At 42.4% G+C, this 14,346-nt stretch overlaps 1 protein-coding gene across 1 annotated transcript in view; it reads right to left on the bottom strand.

The window, feature by feature from the left end:
* Positions 1–13,566, bottom strand: part of LOC118385853 (rho guanine nucleotide exchange factor 17-like) — a 72,864-nt gene extending 59,298 nt beyond the window's left edge. Inside the window, exon 1 of the mRNA XM_052521801.1 lies at positions 13,425–13,566. The gene's annotated coding sequence lies outside the window, so the exon portion shown is untranslated. The remainder of the gene's footprint in view (positions 1–13,424) is intronic.
* Between the last annotated feature and the right edge of the window lie 780 nt (positions 13,567–14,346).

The raw sequence follows: 14,346 nt of genomic DNA on the forward strand, positions 1-14,346 counted from the left end.
ATGGTGGCATTACATTCTACAACCTGTCTGTCTGTATTACGGGCATGGTGGCATTACATTCTACAACCTGTCTGTCTGTATTACGGGCATGGTGGCATTACATTCTACAACCTGTCTGTCTGTATTACTAACGTGTCTGTGTATTACGGGCATGGTGGCATTACATTCTACAACCTGTCTGTCTGTATTACGGGCATGGTGGCATTACATTCTACAACCTGTCTGTCTGTATTACGGCACATGGTGGCATTACATTCTACAACGTGTCTGTCTGTATTACGAACGTGTCTGTCTGTATTACGGGCATGGTGGCATTACATTCTACTAGGGATGCACGATATATTAGAATATATCGGAATCAATGACATAAAAGTATGTCCAGGCTGTATCAAAGTCCACTATTGTTGCTAATCCTTATTGTGGCTAGCTTCACATAGATGGGTCCGACCACCATTAATCAAATAAGAACTGTCTTATAAATTAGGGTTATTTTCGATGATGACACCTAGCTATATAGTTAGCTACAAAACATTTTTAAATATCGGTTATCTGTATTGGTATTGAAAATATTGGATATCGGTATCAGCCAAAAATGTCATATCGGTGCATCACTCCATTCTACAACCTGTCTGTCTGTATTACGGCTAGGCATATGAGTGGTGACTATTAATCCCAGAGATTCCATTTTAGAGTCAATCTGATCCTGTAGAAATCCAATAGGCTGGAAATCCCTGGACACCAAGTGCACTGTTTTTGTTTTCCATGTATTGATCGGCTAGAGATGCTTATCTCCAATATCTTATGTAACATGACTATTCATTCACATGACACGTCAATGGAATCCGGCTCCCTCTGAGGGAATCTCTCTACAGATAACTTCTCTGCAGAACAGGTTACTTTTGCAGAGGACCACGTGCACTAAACATTCACTGATGGAATGAAATCATTTAAAAGGCATTTTAGGCATTGCAAATCTGAACACACCAACAACATTGTGAGATTGATGTAGGCCTACTTATGAAATAACATTCCTTGCCCTTGGAAAGGACTGAAATTACACAGGTTTATTAAAAGGCTGCTTCAATCTAGTCTGTATCTATGAGCCTGTAGGACGCATTGCCATGACAGACACACAGGAGAGGTTGATTATACCCGCACTGCCAGGGTAACAAGATACTGGATCCTGATGAGGTGGAGTAGCTCTCTATCTCCTGACAGGTAAGCAGGAGGGGAGGGAAAGGAGAGGAGAGTGGATCCTGACAAGCCTCCTGACCAGCCTAGTAAGGTGCACGCAGAAGAACACAGCAATAAGAGACAGAATACTCAACCAGACAAGCGCGCGAGAGGAATGATGCCAGGAGACAAGAAGGAAGGCATAACATTCCCCACCTCTCCTCCCCCTGTCATCAGGCAGAGAAATGTGGGTTAATAAGAATCCTCCCAGGCTCAGCAGTAATCAACACATACTACAACTCTCTACTGAGTCTTTTTTCATAGAGCCCCACCAGGGTACAGATGACTCACGTAGTAGCATTCTGGTGACTTCATCGAAGGTCTAACGCGGAAGTCTGGAGTTCATCAAGCAACATGTCACTGGGATGTGTATAGGGATAGTGTGTGAGCTACACGGCCACAGAGAGGAGAGGCTGTGTAGAGGGGGTGTAGTTGACACCCAGAGCATAGAGCAAGGTACTAATGTACTGTGTTACTATTTTCACATTATTGAGCTGAGTCAAACCAAGTTAAGTGCTGTGCTTGTTTGGTTACGAATCCAGTTGCTGGGACTGTGCTGGACAACGTAGAAAGGAAATATCTGAGCCAGCACAGCACGGGTCAGACCAATAGGTTATCTGTGTAGTAGTGCACAAGCCTGTTCAGGAGGATGGAATGTTACAGAACGCTTAGAAATGTATTGTGTTGAACAGATATGATTGTTTGCCACATAGAATAGGGAAAAAACACGTCAGCTCTGTTCATTCTATTTCTACCTGCGTTTCTACCTACATTTCACATCACCTCAGGTGAAAGCTGGGCATGTCTCTGTTCTGTTCCTGTATGGTGGAAGTCATTCATGGCTGTTCCATAAATATTTCACCAGTCTGAGGTGTTAACGGTCTCTATGAATAATACAGACAGGGAATAATGAGGTGATAGGTAGGCCATGTCCCAAACAGCACCCTATTCACAATATAGTGCACTACATTTGACCAGGGCCCACCTGCAACGCCATCATTCTTCCTTTGCATGATTTTTCAATGCCATATATAGCATCCCATTGCCATATATAGTAGCTCAATGCCATATATAGTAGGTAAATGCCATATATAGTAGCTCAATGCCATATATAGCATCCCATTGCCATATATAGTAGCTCAATGCCATATATAGTAGGTAAATGCCATATATAGTAGCCAAAGGCCATATATAGCATCCCATTGCCATATAGTAGCTCAATGCCATATATAGTAAGTAAATGCCATATATAGTAGCCCAATGCCATATATAGTATCCCAATGCCATATATAGTATCCCAATGCCATATATAGTAGCCCAATGCCATATATAGTAGCCCAATGCCATATATAGTATCCCAATGCCATATATAGTATCCCAATGCTATATATAGTATCCCAATGCCATATATAGTAGCCCAATGCCATATATAGTAGCCCAATGCCATATATAGTAGCCCAATGCCATATATAGTATCTCAATGCCATATATAGTATCCCAATGCTATATATAGTATCCCAATGCCATATATAGCATCCCAATGCCATATATAGTAGCCCAATGCCATATATAGTAGCCCAATGCCATATATAGTAGCCCAATGCCATATATAGTAGCCCAATGCCATATATAGTAGCCCAACCCAGCTCCGCTTCACTCTATTTATTCACAGAGACGATGAAAGAGACTTCATTAGACAGAGAGAACCTGTTCAAAGGAGCCGGACCAACCAATCCATGCAAATGATGTCCAGGGAACGCTATGATAAAAGACCATACATATTTAAAAAATCTGGATAAATGGTTTGAATTAAGGCATAACAGACATCAAATATTTCAGAAACTCTGAGCAGTAACTACGTGCTTGTCATGTTTATATGTGACTGAGTAGAAAATGGCAGACCCTTATGTACTGGTATGGTCTTCAGTGATAGACATACATATCATTCTCACAGTGTTAGGGAACAAGATGATATAGTTTTACAGTGATACATTTTATCCCTGGCTGGTTTAGCAATACAATAAACATCTTTATAGGGTGCCGGTGGCGGCCCTGGTCAAAGGTAGTTCACTATATAGGCAATAGGCTGCCATTTGGCATGCAAGCCAGTGTAAAAGAACCAATCAGAAGAGTGGATATCTGTCACCATTCCGGCTCTGGTATTGACTCATGGAGGGTTATACATCCATCATGGATTTGTCACCACCACCAGATTCTCTTGACTCAACCCAAAATAAAGGAGAGCACCAGCATCCCCTCTGTCTCACCCCCTCTTACACAGTCATACAGCCCATCAAGACAGAGTCAGACAGACAGAAACATGTAGTGAGATGGAGATAGGACTGTAACTGTATGATTGGTAATAATTCCTAACAACATACAACAGTGCTAGATCTGATGAATACATTACTGTACAGTAAGCATGTAGAGAGAGGCAGACAGACAGTGAGATGGAGATGCTGCTGTATGGTTGGTAACATAATCATACCTAAATTAATCACATGCATGAACTGATTAATATAGTACTATAGGCTGTAGCCAGTAGCGGCAGGGTAGCCTAGTGGTTAGAGCGTTGGACTAGTAACTGGAAGGTTGTGAGTTCAAACCCCCGAGCTGACAAGGTACAAATCTGTCGTTCTACCCCTGAACAGGCAGTAAACACCCTGTTCCCAGGCCGTCATTGAAAATAAGAATGTGTTCTTAACTGACTTGCCTGGTTAAATAAAGGTACATTTTTAAAAAATTAGCCTGTAGCCTGTGGTCAGTAGCCTGTAGCCAGTAGCTAGGAGCCTGTGGTCAGTGGCCTGTGGTCTGTAGCCTGTGGTCAGTAGCCTGTAGCCTGTGGTCAGTAGCCTGTAGCCTGTGGTCAGTAGCCTGTAGCTAGTAGCCTGTGGTCAGTAGCTAGTAGCCTGTGGTCAGTAGCCTGTAGCTTGTGGTCAGTAGCCTGTAGCCTGTGGTCAGTAGCCTGTAGCCTGTAGCTAGTAGCCTGTGGTCAGTAGCCTGTAGCCTGTAGCTAGTAGCCTGTGGTCAGTAGCCTGTAGCCTGTAGCTAGTAGCCTGTGGTCAGTAGCCTGTGGTCAGTAGCCTGTAGCCTGTAGCTAGTAGCCTGTGGTCAGTAGACCGTAGCCTGTAGCTAGTAGCCTGTGGTCAGTAGCCTGTGGTCAGTAGCCTGTAGCCTGTGGTCAGTAGCCTGTGGTCAGTAGCCTGTAGCCTGTGGTCAGTAGCCTGTGGTCAGTAGCCTGTAGCTAGTAGCCTGTGGTCAGTAGCCTGTAGCCTGTAGCTAGTAGCCTGTGGTCAGTAGCCTGTAGCCTGTAGCTAGTAGCCTGTGGTCAGTAGCCTGTAGCCTGTAGCTAGTAGCCTGTGGTCAGTAGCCTGTGGTCAGTAGCCTGTGGTCAGTAGCCTGTAGCCTGTAGCTAGTAGCCTGTGGTCAGTAGACCGTAGCCTGTAGCTAGTAGCCTGTGGTCAGTAGCCTGTAGCCTGTGGTCAGTAGCCTGTGGTCAGTAGCCTGTAGCCTGTGGTCAGTAGCCTGTAGCCTGTGGTCAGTAGCCTGTGGTCAGTAGCCTGTAGCTAGTAGCCTGTGGTCAGTAGCCTGTAGCCTGTAGCTAGTAGCCTGTGGTCAGTAGCCTGTAGCCTGTAGCTAGTAGCCTGTGGTCAGTAGCCTGTAGCCTGTAGCTAGTAGCCTGTGGTCAGTAGCCTGTGGTCAGTAGCCTGTGGTCAGTAGCCTGTAGCCTGTAGCTAGTAGCCTGTGGTCAGTAGCCTGTAGCCTGTGGTCAGTAGCCTGTGGTCAGTAGCCTGTAGCCTGTAGCTAGTAGCCTGTGGTCAGTAGCCTGTAGCCTGTGGTCGGTAGCCTGTGGTCAGTAGCCTAGAAACGGAGCGGGAGGCTGCTGTAGATGATGTAACCTAATAGCAAACAGATTTTCCCGCCGGGACTCCGAATTAAATGAAGCGGTATTCGCTCTTCTCTTCCTTCCAGAAGACTGTTCTTTTCCTCCTCTGTTAGATAACAGAGGGAAAATATGAGACACTGGGCTCCGTCCACTGCACACCTGGGTTCAAATACTATTTGAAATAATTTCAAATACTTCAGCTGTATTTAATTGTGCTTGCCCTACAAAACGGAACCAATTGAATTGTCACTATTTGGTCAACCAAATAGTATCTGAACGCTTTTGGATGCATGGACAACAGGAGGCGGGGATGCTGGCCGCGCTCCCATCCCTCGTCATCGGCCACTTTTGGCATTTCTGTGATAAAGAGCTGCACCATTTTAAAATGAGGCACGCTAGCTCAGGGCTTGGAGTGCTCTTTCAATGCAGCATTTCATTCTTAGTTCATACACAACAGTATCACAAGAGGTTTCTCTCAATTCAGTGGCTTGTTGTATAAACACAGAACCTGATTGTTGATAACTACCTCAACTCAAATATGTATGATTCCTCTCTCATTTAAATAATAAGCCCAATATACATGTATAATGCAATGAAAACAAAACAACCTGGGTTCATACAGTCGGCTACAGTAAAAGGGATCAGTAAAAGGTCGGAATTCAACTTCTTAAACTCTGATTGTAAGCTATGTTTCTTGTTAACTACTTCAAATCAAATATGTATGTTTCCTGTCTCATTTGAATAATATCCTTATATTAATGTATAATGTAATGAAAACAACAACACAACCTGATCTGATCCAGTATAGTAGCTGAAAGTATTTGGGTTCAGGTAGAAGTCTCTGTAAGCCCAGGCAGTGTAGTGTAAGTACTGAGGCTTCTTTACTCAGCTCTCGCCTCCACAGTGTGCCTTTGTTTTGTTGTTGTTACTGCTACTGGGGTAATGACATAAACACCACAACGGCAACGGTAACAATAACAAAAATGATATAGGGACCTCAGTGAGATCTATGTGACCTCATTCCTGTGATCAATATCCAGAGGGAGGGGGAGAGAGGGAGGAAAGGGGGAAACTAAAGCTGTGGGTAGAAAATAGGTGATGAGGTGGAGGGACGCATGGGAAACTATTATAGAAGAGGAAGCAAGTGAGGTAGAGAGTTTTTTATTTATTTAACTAGGTAAATGAGTTGAAAACAAATTCTTATTTTCAATGATGGCCTAGAAACAGTGGGTTAACTGCCTTCTTCAGGGGCAGAAGAACATATATCTTCCATATCAGCTGGGGGATTTGACCTTGCAACCTTTCGGTTACTAGTCCAACACCCTAACCACTAGGCTACTTCCCACCCCTGTAACTAGTAGCCTGAGTGAGGTAGAGAGGTAAGGTAGAGGTAAAGAGGTAGAGAATGAGGGAGCATGAGATGAATTGAGATAACCAGGAGTGTTGTTCATAAACAAAGGGAGGGTAATAAGGGAGGATTTACTCATTAACAGACGGCAGAGTGACTCACTCATATCACCAACAGGGGAATGGAGAGAGAGGAGGAAGGAGAGCAAGACTGAGAGAGATAGGGGCAGTGGGGGAGAAAGACAGGAGGGGAGAAAGGGACCTAGATCCTATCTGGGGGTCTATGATATCAGTCATGTCTCCCACACATCACCATCCTTGGCATATCTTACTGCACTGTCCTTGACTTCCCACAAGGAAAGAAAACTAATGTAAATTATACCCATGTTAGTCTGCTCATTAAATGTCCAAAGCAGCCATTTGTATCTCAATATCACATCATTTCTGGGTAACGATGAAGTACCTTACTGTGATTGTTTTCAATTAAAATGGTCAAGAAACAAAAATACATTCTTAGCAAAGAGCAATTACTCAAGCAATAATTTTGCTAAGACTGTCTGGGAGTGGTCTGATTGGGGAGGAGCTATTATTGGCAGAGATGTTTGGAACTCTTTCTTATTGGTCTATTTACCAATTTACTGCCTGGTGATGTCACCAGACGTGACGCAGAAAACGGACCGATTTGTCAACACAAATAATATTTTTTGTAAAAACGGAACATTTGCTATCTAACTGAGAGTCTCCTCATTGAAAACATCTGAAGTTCTTCAAAGGTAAATGATTTTATTTGAATCCTTTTCTGTTTTTTGTGAAAATGTTGCCTGCTGAAAGCCAGGCATAAATGCTATGCTAACTATCAATACTGTTACACAAATGCTTGTTTAGCTATGGTTCAAAAACATATTTTGAAAATCTGAGATGACAGTGTTGTTAACAAACGGCTAAGCTTGAGAGCAAATAGATTAATTTAATTTAATTTGCGATTTTCATGAATAGTTAACGTTGTGTTATGCTAATGAGTTGTTCTCAACTAACATCAAGGCGGTGGATAGATTTACACAATCCTGGATACAGGTTTTTTGGGCGTAGTTAAACGTGACGCAGAAAACGGACCGATTTGTCAACACAAATAATATTTTTGTAAAAACTGAACATTTGCTATCTAACTGAAACATCTGAAGTTATTCAAAGGTAAATGATTTTATTTGAATCCTTTTCTGTTTTTTGTGAAAATGTTGCCTCTGCTGAATGCTAACGCTAAATGCTACGCTAAATGCCACGCTGGCAATCAATACTGTTACACAAATGCTTGTTTTGCAATGGTTGAGAAGCATATTTTGAAAATCTGAGATGACAGTGTTGTTAACAAAAGGCTAAGCTTGAGAGCAAATAGATTCATTTCATTTCATTTGCGATTTTCATGAATAGTTAACGTTGCGTTATGGTAATGAGCTTGAGGCTGTAGTCACAATACCGGATCCGGGATGGCTCGACGCAAGAAGTTAAAGATACTGTATCCCTGAAAACCGGATGGTTCCATTTAAAATTAACCCCGGTGAGGGTGACTAAGGAGTGTCATGACGTTGTCCTCTTTCGGTACATCAAGCCTATCCCCTCTCCCTGCCTCCCCCGGCCTCCTTCAACTAGGCTGCTGTGGTCAGAGAGAGGTCGTAAATTCCTGAGAAGACCATGCCTCATGGCCACACATTATAAGAGCCATTATAAGAGTGAATTTTCAAAGAGAACAAAATCATTTCTTCCACCTCACAGAACTTGAGGTCCGAACAAATTTCATGTTTCGTACAAGGTATAAAAGATCGGTGATTCCCTTATCATTTCTTGTAACCATATTGACTTTATTTGTTTGTTTATGCATTTCTGTGAATTACTTAGTTAGTAATAAATAAATTATTTAAGACAATTGATGACTGTCACGCCCTGGTCGAAGTACGTATGTTTTTTTTCATTTATTTGGTCAGGCCAGGGGGTGACATGGGTTATTGTGGTGCGTTTTTGTCATGGGGTTTTTGTGGGGTGTCTAGCATAGTCTATGGCTGCCTGAGGCGGTTCTCAATCAGAGTCAGGTGATTATCAGCAGCGATAATTATGGGGCAGCAGCGTAGCCTAGTGGTTAGAGCGTTGGACTAGTAACCGAAAGGTTGTGAGTTCAAACCCCCGAGCTGTCATCTGTCATTCTGCCCCTGAACAGGCAGTTAACCCACTGTTCCCAGGCCGTCATTGAAAATAAGAATATGTTCTTAACTGACTTGCCTAGTTAAATAAAGGTCAAATTAAAATTATTGTTGTCTCTGATTGGGAACCATATTTAGGCAGCCATATTCTTTGAGTTGTCGTGGGTGATTGTTCGTGTCTCTGTGTTAGTGTTCACCAGATAGGCTGTATAGGTTTTCACGTTCCGTTTGTTGTTTTGTATTGTTCGTGTTTTTATCGTTCAATAAGCATGTATGGAAATGACCATTTATGTCCGACTCTCCTTCGACGGAAGAAAGCCGTAACAATGACTTATCGTGAAGACTGGGTTTGTGCAGATAACCAACAATTTACGACGTTTGGAATGAGACTAACGTGAGGTAAAGTAAATAATTAATTAATCAGAAGACTATGGATCAGATATGAAAATACCTGAAGAGTTATTTTAGGAAATGATAACTTTGTAATCTGAATATTTTCCTTGGTGCCCCAACTTCCTAGTTAATTATGGTTACTGATTAATCAGTTTGATCGCGTAATACTAATTACAGAGAATCTTTGATAAAAAAACGAAGTCTTCAATTTAACGATAGTAAAGACATGACAGGAGCTAACAATCCACTCTCCTAAAGAAAGGGACAGCGGGACAAGTTCTCTCTGAGAGGTTATAATCTCTCTCTCTCGTGATGAGCACAGAGCTTTTCGTCTATCTCTCCTCACTATTATCCAAACACAGCACAGGGTGGATATCCTGCTGTCATATCTGGGTAACAGGAAGAAGTGTCATATTACTCAGTCACACCAGCTCAGACACAGAGTACTACACCATGCTGCCTAAACTGTCTGCCACTATTTCTACTGAGCCAAAAATAGCAGTGTTTTTACCTGTGAGCTGAGCTGTAACAACTCCTTTTCATCTTGGAAGCATTTTCAGCATTAGTGTGTCAAACTACTTCAATTGTAGCTAAGATCAGAGGGGTTTTCCATTATACTTGGCTAAAGAAGATAATACGCCAACTGAAAAAACGCCCTTTTAGCAGGTAACCCAAGTACCATTCTACTGTTACAGTGTTCTACTGTTACATATTCTTTGAATAACTCACCGAAATCCCCAGGATATCCTCAAGTTAGTAGTCCTGAATGGTGGGCACTGAAATGATTGCCGCCCATCTGAACCTGTTTGTCTCGTACGCTACACACAACCTTGCATTACTCCTGGCACTGACTGAAACTGTACAAACCTGCATTTATCAACTCAATATATTTTCTAATTTCTTATGAGGTGAAAGACTCTCCTCCTCTTTTAACCCCTGCTCCACCCCATCTCGCCTTCTCCAACTATCAATTCAAATTAAATTGAAGGGCTTTATTGGCACATCTATCTCTACCTCTCTCCGGCTTTCTCCTGCTGTACCCCTCTCTCACCACCACCCCCCACACTTTCTGTTTCAGCAGATGAAATATTCAGGGGAGCCTGCATGCTGTATGTTTCCACCCGTGTGGCTGTAGGGCTGACTGCTGCTGCTCTGCTATCTCCTCCTCTTCTCTCCTCTGGCTGCTCCCTACACTGTAAACCCCAAGGCATTTGTTTTACTCAAATACTTCTACATCTCACCTTTCTAGTAAAAATAGTTATAAATTGCTGAGGTGTAGTCACTTTTGAGGACTCAGGCTCCAGTACACAGTACAGATATGAACATATGAAATATTTGATATGATGTATATCCTATTCAAGAAAACTGTATGAATAAGGCTTGAAATGACTTTTGTGCTTTCTAAATATAGTATAATCAAATTATAAAACTAACAATGAGTTCACCTTCCTTATAAGTGTAAAATACATATTTTTATGTTCAGTGTTAGAGAAATGTGCAAATTTTCTAATGGTCTCTCGTTCAAAATGTCTGCCTCTATTGCTGTGAATGTCTCACAGAGCTCTAACTTAGTTTCCTGAACTCGTCAGGAACTCACCTTTCATCTCATATTAATATTGTCCGTCTATGACAAATAGTTTTTGTTTAAAATCCATGAATTATTTTTGATAACTAGCTATAAATTGATCTCTGAATGTACTACAGTGACAAAACCGCTCTCTCCTGCTGCTCTACGATGGAAGGATTGAAGGCATATGTTGTTAGTTGCTGTGATGTAAGGTCTAGCCAAGAGTTGGACAGTCAGATGAGTGAATGAAATGGTAGGAGGGACATCCCAGCTTCAAGTGGTGTCAGATTTCACATCCTGCTTCACACAGCAGACATACTTCTGTGTCGGTGAGAATCAGAGCTACTGATCAATACAATACTATGGTGTCCACAGGTCGATTTATAAGCCAAAATGTCGGTCAGAACCGGTAACAGAACCACGCAGGTCCCCAAAACAGGGGGCTTTACATCTATTAAATGGTTTAGGCAGTCTCCTCACACTGTTCCTAACCCTGGCAGTAATTCTGAATGCCGGTTGCAGGTGAATAAAAATGAAAGCTGTTGGATATGCAAACTCTGGCTGGATTCCAATAAGAATACACATCACTTTGCATGCCAGCATAATGTGGCTTGCAAGTAGGGTTGTAAAATTCTGGTACGTTTCCCACGCTTTCTAGAAATCCCGTTTGGAAAATTCCTGGAAATCTTTCAACCAGGTTTATATATTTTTTTTATCTGGGAATTTTGGGATAATTACCGGAATTTAGAAAACCAACTAAATCATGAGTTTCAGGCCACTGTATTAGTTAGGGTAACGCTAGGCCTCAAAGTAAGGCCTTATGAGATGTAATTTATTGTCACAAAAAATGCATTGTCACAAAGAGTTAATTATAATTAATTATTAATTAATTATAATGATAGCATTAGCCTACGAACTCACTTGGTGAAGGCATCAGGACCAAGAACATACACATTCAACAACCATGTCTCTGTCACTACAGTCATGGGTATTAACTCTATAATTCACTCGAAAAGGAAAGGCACAATAGGACATTTTATTGGGGGCGTGGCTTAGTGAAGGCATTAAAAAAAAATTCAAGCTGATAGAACTCAAATCTGGAACCACTACATGGTCATAATGACTCTATCGGTTTGAGTAATTACTACAAAATCACTACGTAATTGTACTATGATATATTAAGTGCGATGGATTCCCTCAAAAGTTTTGATCACAGTACATTGGGGTTTATAGTGCACTCCCTGGTCATCCTGGAGCGACTGAATTCAGCAGATGGAGTCAATATGTATGTCCCTAATGGCACCCTATTCCCCATGTAGTGCGCTACTTTTGACCAGGGCCCATAGAGAATCGAGTGCAATTTGGGACACAGGCTTGCCTCCAGTGCAAACCAGCCCAGTTCACCTGATCCTCCCATGGATTCATTAGCCTGCCCAGTTCACCTGATCCTCCCATGGATTCATTAGCCTGCCTAGTACACCTGATCCTCCCATGGATTCATTAGCCTGCCCAGTTCACCTGATCCTCCCATGGATTCATTAGCCTGCCCAGTTCACCTGATCCTCCCATGGATTCATTAGCCTGCCCAGTTCACCTGATCCTCCCATGGATTCATTAGCCTGCCTAGTTCACCTGATCCTCCCATGGATTCATTAGCCTGCCTAGTACACCTGATCCTCCCATGGATTCATTAGCCTGCCCAGTTCACCTGATCCTCCCATGGATTCATTAGCCTGCCCAGTTCACCTGATCCTCCCATGGATTCATTAGCCTGCCTAGTTCACCTGATCCTCCCATGGATGCATTAGCCTGCCTAGTTTACCTGATCCTCCCATGGATGCATTAGCCTTCCCAGTTCATCTGATCCTCCCATGGATTCATTAGCCTGCCTAGTTCACCTGATCCTCCCATGGATTCATTAGCCTTCCCAGTTCATCTGATCCTCCCATGGATTCATTAGCCTGTCCAGTTCACCTGATCCTCCCATGGTAATTCTATGTCTAAGGTTATGACCCTGCCTCTGCCCCTCCGCCAACATAATCGTCAGAGGGTCAGAAATGCATGACTGGAGAGGGACCACCTTCTCGCAACACACAAGTCATGTGACAGGGGTGTGGGATAAAGATTTTCATAATCAGCATTTTTCTGCGCATCAGAGGGGAACGACATGAGAACGCACGCACATACATACGCACACACATAGCGAACAGATAACCCAACGCTACAGGCAGTCTCTGATGTCTGTTCTGAATAAACAAACATATCAAGCGTGTTGGTCTCTCCTATCAGAAGAGTCTATAGTACAGAACACTGATACATGCACAGCATACAGTTCCCCATGTGTCAATCATTTATTTCTGGCTGAGTAACGTTAGGTAATGTATTGCTTAATTCTGTCAGCAAATGCATAACTTATGTATCCTTAGAATACGCACTGCAAGAGACGCTTTCTCCAACCTTTCAGGATAAAGTAGAAATGTGCACTTCAGTCAAACAAGACGGACGAAACCTTACTCTGGTTATACACAGTGCTGCCTTTACAGTATCTACTGTAACAGATCATCACCGGCGTATATATGTTTGGCCATCCTAGCTCAAATTAAAGGTGCCTCGTTCATTACCCATAACAGTATAGAGCACATGTAGACTATAGCACACAAACTGCCCATTCATTCCTGGTACAAAATCAGTCCATGAAAACTCTTTCCTCCTGTCCAATTCCCATGAAAGACAACAAAAAAAATATTACACAACAACATTCTACACATGCATAAGACATGAGAGATACGAATCTCTGCCGATTCACCTTTGTTGTGAGTAAGCGTGTGTCTCAGTCCAGCTCAGTACAGCAGGCATGCATGCAGCTAGACTCCATCTGCTCTCTCCTACACTCTTCTCTGCTGTGCTCTAGCAGTGTGTGTGCGTGTGTGTGTGTGTGTGTGTGTATGAATACTCCAGCCCTCTCTCTGCCTAGCTGTTGTTACATTACGGTCAACGGAAAAGAGTCCTACGGAGCATGCTCCAACTGAACAACCCTCGCTGTCGGCATGGAAACCGGGAAACGGGGCAGGCAGCAGCGGTGTAAGTGCTGAAGCGCATTCTACTCACTCTCTGATATCGGTTACTCCTCTCTCTCTCGCTCTTTAAGGGCTTTACTGGCATGGGGAACATATGTTAACATTGCCAAAGCAAGTGAAATAGATAATAAACTAAAGTGAAATAAACAGTAAAAGTTAACAGTAAACATTACACTCACAAAAGTTCCAAAATAAGACATTTCAAATGTCATATTATGTCTATATACAGTGTTGTAATGATGTGCAAATAGTTAAAATACAAAAAGGAAAATAAATAAACATAAATACTGGTTGTATTTACAATAGTGTTTGTTCTTCTCTGGTTGCCTTTTTCTTGTGGCAACAGGTCACAAATCTTGCTACTGTGATGGCACTGTGATTTTCACCCAATAGATATGAGTTTGTCAAAATTTGAATTGTTTTCGAATTATTTGTGGATCTGTGTAATCTGAAGGAAATATATGTCTCTAATATGGTCATACATTTGGAAGGAGGTTAGGAAGTGCAGCTCAGTTTCCACCTCATTTTGTGGGCAGTGAACACATAGCCTGTCTTCTCTTGAGAGCCAGGTCTGCCTTCGGCAGTCAAAGATTTCCTTAGTTTTGGGTCAGTCCCAGTGTACTCTCTGTTTAGGGCCAAATAGCATTATAG

Source organism: Oncorhynchus keta, chromosome 7, assembly GCF_023373465.1.
Source record: "Oncorhynchus keta strain PuntledgeMale-10-30-2019 chromosome 7, Oket_V2, whole genome shotgun sequence".
Taxonomy (NCBI): domain Eukaryota; kingdom Metazoa; phylum Chordata; class Actinopteri; order Salmoniformes; family Salmonidae; genus Oncorhynchus; species Oncorhynchus keta.